Below are 8,341 nucleotides of genomic sequence, written 5' to 3'. Positions count from 1 at the left end.
GACACAAAATTAGGGCAAACTTTAAACTTACGTCAAAACTCCATTCAGTCTCCCTCCTTCTCTCCCCACTCTATCTTCCTGCTTCCTTCATCCCAACCCTTCTCCCTTCCCATCTGACCCTTCTCCTCCCTTCTCTATTCCTCCCCTGTTCCCTACCTCTTTTTCCCAACCCTTTATCCTTATCCACCCCTCCTCCTCACCCTCTCTCCCTTTCCCTTCTCCCCTTCCCCTCCTCTCCCAGACTTAGCCCATTTCTGAGAAGTGATTGGAACATCCTGAGGTCGTGAAAAGCGCTATAGAAATTCAAACCTTTCTTTAATTGGTATAGAAAAAAAATGAACCCTGAATATTACTTTAAACCCAACTGTGGGAGTAGAACCAGGGGACACTCCAGGGGGGTTGGGAGGTGGGGGAGGGTGACTGGCTGAGTTGGATTCCAGGGCAGTATTTTTTTTAATTACTGAATTACACTACAGGTGAACAGTGTAACAAGTCTAGAGTCAGTAGATTGTATCTAGCACTTGTGCACATATCAGGACTTCTGATAGGTCCTAAAGCAGAGACATCTCAACATTGACCACTGTTGACATCAGAAGATCTGGCCCAATCTGTTTGGCCACATCATGAACACTCCTTCCATGGCCAACAAGTCCCGGAGTAGGACTTAAACCCAGAACCTCTGGCTTAGAGGTAAGGGGGTTCTCCCTACTGAGCCACAAGACCTCGAAAGGGGACACAGTAACAAAACCACTAATGATGCCTGGCCCATCATTAAAGATCAAAGGGCAGTTTCAGAAGAACAGTATTCAGCATGACAATCAGCCAGTGGGTGCATTGCACCCTGGGGTGGCACTGACCCATACAAGACACAAGGACCCAGGTTCTGGGCCTGGCTTGGTTGTCCGACCTAAACCAAGGTCACAGAAATAATATTTTAATTAGCCTGAAGGCTTCCTTCCCTTTCACTTCTCTTCCTCTACCTACCCCAACCACCACCTTGTCTCTTGCTCTCCTTTCCCCTCCCTTTCCCTTGCTCCCTAAACCCCTCACCATCTCTTGCTCTCCTCTTCCTCTCCCCTCCTCCCCTCACCCCCTCCCATCCCCTTCTCCCCTTCCTCCCTCCCTTACTCCCCTCTCTCCTTCCTCTCTCGCTCCCCTTCTTTCCTCACTCCCTTTCCCCTCCCTCCATTCACCACTCCCTCCCTTTCTCCCTTTGCCCCTTCCTTTCTCCTCTTCCTTCCCTCCCTCGCCTCCCCCTTCCCCTTCTCTCCCAGCCCCTCCACATACACATTTTCCAGCAGGGAGTTGTTGAGTTGAAAACCCCTGCTCCACTCATCTCCTCTTCCCTTCTCCCCTCCTTCACTCCCCTCGCCCCTTCCTCCCCTTCTCCCATCACCTGATGTCCCCACACACACATTTCTCAGCAGGGTTCCAGGCTCATGTCACAGAGTCGGTCAGTCCTGCAGCAATGATATGACTGAAAACTAGAGGGTGCTGGTGTTTGCTACTCCCTTGCTCAGCTCTGAGATTCTGCTGGCTCTGAGACACCAGGAGAATGAACTGCAGCCGTGCGGGATTTGGTAGGTAGACCACTGGCACAATACACCAAGGCCCAAACACCCACCACCTCCTTTATTTTGCTCCTGTCCTCTATTGCTTGTCTGATTATCTCTGAAAGAAAGAAAACCTTGTGTTTGGCTTTTCACAACCACCTGCAGTCTCAAACTGCTTTACAACCAACTTTTGAAGTATAATCACTGTTGTAATGAAGGAAACTGATTGAAACTTTCTCTCGTTTATGTATCCTTCTGTCCTTTCTCCCTCCTTTGACCTCCGTTTGTGTCTATGTCTTTCACTCTTTTAGTCTCTCTTTGTCCTGCATGTCTTTCTCTCCCTCATTTTCTCCCCTTCTCTCTTTCTTTCTCCCTCTCTTTCTTCAGGCTCTTTCTTTGCCTCTTTCTCTATCCCCACTCTCTCTTTGCTTGTCTTGTCTCTCTCTCTCTCTCTATGTCTCTTTCGACCTTGTATAATTTCTCACTATTCTGGGTAAAAGCATTGGCATTGCCTGGGATCACATGGCTCTGCACAGGCTGAGTTTACGATGGCCCAGTTTCACAAAGGGGTCCTCATCGCCTCTTATTTGTATGTGCAGAGGGTTTGACACTGAATGCCTCCGATGATGCCTGCACCAGTTGTGTAGACAGGATGTGAAGTTGCAGCAATGACCCTCCATGCTGTACAACAATGGGGTTTGTTGGGACAGTTGAATTTAACTCCAAGGGAACTGGGCTGAGGGTTATTGTGTAAGAGACAAGCAATGCGCCTCATAGGTGTCTCCGAGATCTCTGCACTCCTTCAATCTTTGTGAAGCATTCCCGATTTTCTTTGTCCCACCATCGGTGGCCATGTCTTCAATGGTCTAGTCCTTATGTCTGGAATTCCTTCCCTAAACCTCTCCACTTCTCTCTTCTCCTTTAAGATGCTCCTTAAAACCTACCTCTTTGACCATGCTTTTGGCTACCTGTCCTAATACTTTTTTTTTACACAGCTCAGTGTTAAAAATCATGCTCGATAACACTGCTGAGAAGCACCTTGTGATGGTCTACGTTAAAGGTGCTGGATAAATGTTGTTGTTGATGACACATAACAAAATATAAACCGAGTAAAATGACCATTGGTGCCTTAAAAGGTTTTGTAACTTCCCGATTCAGGGGTTCTCATTTTATCATTTCGTTTGCTCTGAATTCCCCCGTGAACTGATACAGGAAGTAAACCATGGAACTTGAGGGCTTTGATCTGACTGAAAATGCAAACTGGACAATATTGGTTAAGCTGCCCACTATATGTCTTTAAAATTAACCCATGAGATCAGAATCTGAAATGCCTGACGAGGCAATGGAAACAGATTCAGTAGCAGACTTCAAAAAGGGAATTCAATAAACACTTAAAGGAAATAAAATTGTAAGAAGAGGAAGAGTGGGGAGTGGGACTAACTGGATTGCCATTCAAAAGAGCCAGTGCAGACCTGATGGGCTGAATGGCCTCCTTCTGTGCTGTACTAGTCTTTCATGGTCCAAGATGCTCACACAGAGACCAGCTCTGCCACCTCCTGGGATGGCCTGATTTTGTTTTGAGCCTTTGTTCTCTCGCCCTAGTTTATGGTGCAGAGACCAGGAGGGATGGTCACTGAGGTACCACCGTAGGGAAAGGCCCATGCTGCAGCTCACTGGGGCCTCAGCAGTGCTGCACTGACAGGAACACCTACTGCCTCAATTTTCACATGACTTTGGCTGAAGCCTTGGTGGGGAGGGTTCAGGGGATGCAGTTCTGAAATGTCAACACATTTTACCCCCTTGGATGGAAAATCAGCTGCAGTTAGCGTCACCAATGCTGATTGGACCATGTTTTGGAAGGTTTCATCACATGATATCCCACCCTTGCACCCACCCCCACCCCTCCCCCACACAATCCCTCCATTGCCTGTTACACCAATTGGTCAACAATGGTGGCTGCAATACCCATAATCCTCTGCACTCCAGAAACCTCTGTACCTATCAGGTGGTTTTTACCATGATGTGATTGCACCCAAGGTTTCAATACATCCTGGGATCCTTGCAGACTGGCCGTTCGTTGGTGAGTTTGGTCAAAGTGAAACAGTGAAAGAAAATATCCATCGGATTTTACCGAGGCAGTGCTATACTGTTGGAGGTCTTTCAGATGAGATATTAAATTGAGACCCTGGAGAAGATCCCAATGCATTAGTTTGAAGAAGAGTAGGGGAGTTCTCCCTGTTCTCCTGGACAATATTTTTCTATCACTGAAACAGATTATCTGGTCAATATCAGCTTGTTGTTTTTGGGAGCTTGCTGTGCGCAGAATGGCTGTCATATTTCCACATTACAATAGTGACTACACTCCAATAATACTTTATTAGCTGTAATGAACTTTGCGATATCTTAAGGTTGTGACAGGCACTATATAAATGCAAGTCTTTCTTTTTTTCAAAGGATGGCATTTTATTTGAAGAGTAAATATTGGCAGTGAGACTAGGAGAACTCCCCTACTTTTGCTGAAAAATGAGACATGCTGTTGAAGCTTTTCATTTTGCACTCAGTAAGACAGATGCAAGAATACCAAATTTCAAAGAGAGCAGTGATCTGCACTACATGAGAAAAGGGCGCTGATCAGTTGGAAAGTTGATTCTGATTGGTTGAGGTGTTGCCATGGAGGATGCGCCAGGGAACCAGTGTCCCCCATGCTTTTGTTTGATTCAATAAAGGTTCAATGCCTGGACATGTTCCTTTTGGCAATCATGCGTCTGTCCTGATGAGTGCAAAACGAAAAGCTTTGACAGCATGTCTCTTTTTCAGCAATACTCAACTTCTGTACTACCAAGTGACTATCTTGTGCTTTTCAAATAATGCTATAGGATTGTTTAATGTCCACTCAATAGAGTTTAACACCTCATCTAAGAGGCAGAGTGTGCAGCAGTGCCTCACTATTGAAGATTCAGCCCAGATTTTGCGCTCCAGTCTCTGGAGTGGAGTTTGAACCTACAACCTTTTAGCTACTCACTGAGCCAACGTTGACAGTCATTGCCTTTAGCTAGCTACTGGAATTAGCAATTAATCCAACTATCAATGTGCTTACTGATGGAGAGGCAAGCTACTTTCGTCTGATGTTAGGCTTTATGGCAATGAGTTCATAACTTCAATTTGTATTATACATATTGGACTCACTGACCAGTAGAGGCTGCAGTTATCACACACTCTTACAGTGGCCTGATAGTCAATTCTGAGCGCAGGGATTGGGGGAAGATACAGAGACTGAGAGATACATTCTCAGGTAGGCTGAGAGACAAAGGAAATTGAAGAGAGATTTGATAGAGGTGTAAAAGATTGTGACAGGTTGAGATAAGGCAGAGAAAGAAAAGCTGTTTCCATTGGCTGATGCAACAAGGACTAGGGGGACACAGATTTAAGAACTGGGGCAAGAGATGCAGGGGGAACGTGAGGAAAAACTTTTTTACGCAGTGAGTGGTAATGACCTGGAACACTCTGTCTCTGCTTCCACTACTCTTGTGGACAATGATTGATTTCAAAAGGAAATTGGATGGACACTTGAGGGAAATAAACTTGGAGGGCCGTGGGGATGGAGCAAGGAGTCAAAGGGCCAACTAGCCTCTTTCTGTACTTTTATGACTCATCTGCAGGGGCTGATACCTATATGGATACTGACATTGGTGAAAGACTGATTCTAATATCATCTCAGATACTGATTCAAAAAAGGGAAGCAAATTCATCATAGTCCCAAGGTTAAATATTCCCCAGCCATTCAGAAAACCCCCTCAATTCACCTCCCATCAGTTTAACCAATTGGTTCATAAATGTTTTGAGGAAACTACACTCCTTCTCCCAACTGAAATTCTAATCTATGTGCCAATCACTTTTGATACAAATTTATCTCCCAGGCACCAATTCTAATAAGTTTCTTCACACTTTGAAGTTATGCTCTATTATCACACTGCTGTCAAAGTTTAATTGAAATAAAGTAAGAAATTGCATTTATGTAGTTCCCTTCACATCTTCAGGACATTCCAAAGCATTCAGCAACCAATCAGTTGCTTCTACACCTTTATGTAGGCAAATTGAGGAGCCAATCAGTACACAGCCAGATGCCACAATTAGCAGGTGAAACAATCACCAAACAATTTTCTTTGAGTTTGAGTCTTCCTTGAGTTGTAGCTGGGAGGGCTTGAGTGCCTTTTTCCAATAGTCCTGTGGAATCTTTCATGTCCAGAGGAACAAGCGGACATGCTCAAGGGACAGGTGAGTAAACATGCTTTGCAGGAATTATCCACACTTGGTGCTCCTGTGCCAAATGTGTTATAGATGTGACAGTCTGGTTTGCCAACTTCTTGTGTGGAGTGTGAAGCCATTTACCAAACAAAGGACACACCCAGTTTCTGCTTTCAAGAGTGTGGATTTACAGTAAACTAGATAAGGACAGATATCACAAGTAACCTTACTCATTAATGATTCTCATATGGCCTCACCCCTCATATGGTGATTAGTCATTTTATTATTGAAAAACTGAGTGCTTGTTGACAGAAGATATGGAAGCAGTAGGCCATTCAGCCCCTCAGGCCTACTCCCCCAATCAATAAGATCATGACTGAGCTTCAACTTCACTTTCCTGCCCCATCCCCTGGATTCCCTGAAGTGTCCAATAATCTGTTGCTCTCAGCCCTGAATATACTCAACAATTGAGCGTCTATTTCCTTCTTGGGTAGAGAATTCCAAAGATTCACAACCCTTTAAGTGAAGACATTTCTCTTCATACAATCCTAAATGACCAATTAGTGATTGGAGGATTCTTATTAGCTTTCTGATTGGTCAGTGCTAAATGGTATTGTCACTGGACTAGTAATCCAGAGACCCAGGGTAATGATCTGGGGACCCGGGTTCGAATCCCACCACGGCAGATGGTGAAAATTGAATCCAACAAAAATCTGGAATTAAAAGTCTGATGATGACCACGAAATTATTGTTGATTGTCATAAAAACCCATCTGGTTCACTAGTGTCCTGTAGGGAAGGAAATCTGTCATCCTTACCTGGTCTAGTCTGGCCTAGTCTACATGTGACTCCATGTGATTGACTCTTAAATGCCCTCTGAACAAGGGCAATTAGGGATGGGCAATAAATGCCAGTGATGCCCATGTCCATGAATGAATTTTTTAAAAAAAATACAGTTATTAGTTAGACAGCAAGAAAAATAACAAACCCTGCATTTACGTAACACCTTCCAGGAACTTAAAACATTCTAAAGTGCTTTGTGGTAATTGACATTAAAGAGGTAAACACTGTCGTAAAGGGAAATACGTCTGTTATTTTGCACATAGCCAGGTCCAATAAACAACAAATGGCCGGATAATCTGTTGTAGTGACGTCGGTTGAGATATAAATATTTGTTAGGCACTAGAGGGCCTCCTCTGCTCTGCAAGTAATGCCACGGGATCTTTCACATTGTCAGAGGGGGGTGACGGGGCCTCAGCTTAACATCTCATTCGAAAGAGGGTGCACACTGTTGGACCAAACTAGGGATTTCAGCCCACAACCTTCAGACCGAGATGCAAGTTTTTAAAAAAAAAATTCATCCATGGGATGTAAGCATCACTGGCTGGCCCAGCATTCATTGTCGCAGCTCTAATTACCTTTTGAGAAGGTGGTGGTGGTGGTGGTGGTGGTGAGCCCCCACCACCTTGAACTGGTACAGCCTGTGTGGTATAGGTTCACCCATATTGCGGCTGGGGAGGGAGACCCATTATTTTGACCCAGTGATGATAAAGGAGCAGCAATTTAATTCCTAGTAAGAACTTGTTGACACTGACAGCACTCTGGTGCCATGCTCAGCAGTGATTCACCAGATTACAGCAGCAATAAGGGACGAATATACTTCCTGATGCTGACACCACTGACTCACGAAAGAGATGTGTGCTGTCTTGCTCTTTATGAAAAAACCCGTGCATTCTCTTCACCTCTGTGTTTTCGCTAAAGCAAAACCGCTTCCAGTGGCAGGTGTGTTAGGAACTGGAGGATATAGGTTTCGGCCGATTGGCAGAAGAACCATAAGCAACTTGGGGAAATTTTAGAAAAAACAAACCAGAAAGTTGTTATGATCTGGAAAGCACTGTGTGTAAGAGGGCGGTGGGGACAGATTCAATCTTCATTTTCAAAAGAAAATTGGATAAATACTTGCACAGAGAACGTTTAGAGAACATGGGAAAATAATAGGGGAATGGGACCAATCAGATAGGTCCACTAAAGAACTGGCATAGGCACGATGGGCTGAATGGCCTCATTCTGTGCTTTATGATCCTATGACATAGGGTCAACGTAGGGTCTTGTGGTGCAGTGGGTAGTGTCCCTGCCTCTGAGCCAGAAGCTCCAGGTTCAAGTCCCACTCCAGGATTTGATGGCCAAGGAAGTTGTGTTGGTAATGTGGCAAAACAGGTGCAGGATCAACCTGTAAATTCTTCCAACACCCAACAATGGCAGGTAGTTAAGAGTGGGAGATATCCCTGGTCAGCCATGTGATGGAAAGAAAATTGGAGCCTCTGCGTTCATTGTTCATAGCCCCACTACAACATGCGTCTAAAAATGCATGTAGCCGCAGCAACTTAGGGAAAGATTTTCCTCCCCATGGAGGGTTGGAGGTGTCGCACTGCCATTTTACGTGGGCGGGCCAATTAAGGCTCGCTCAGCGTGATGTCCACCAGGAAGCGCTGAGCGCTCCCTGTGCAGGCCGGGGGGTGGGGATTCCCTCAGCCGGGAGTGCAC

This window comes from Cetorhinus maximus, chromosome 2 (genome assembly GCF_964194155.1).
Source record: "Cetorhinus maximus chromosome 2, sCetMax3.hap1.1, whole genome shotgun sequence".
Lineage (NCBI taxonomy): Eukaryota > Metazoa > Chordata > Chondrichthyes > Lamniformes > Cetorhinidae > Cetorhinus > Cetorhinus maximus.
The sequence above is the reverse complement of the archived record's forward strand: the minus strand, read 5'-3'. Positions refer to the sequence as shown.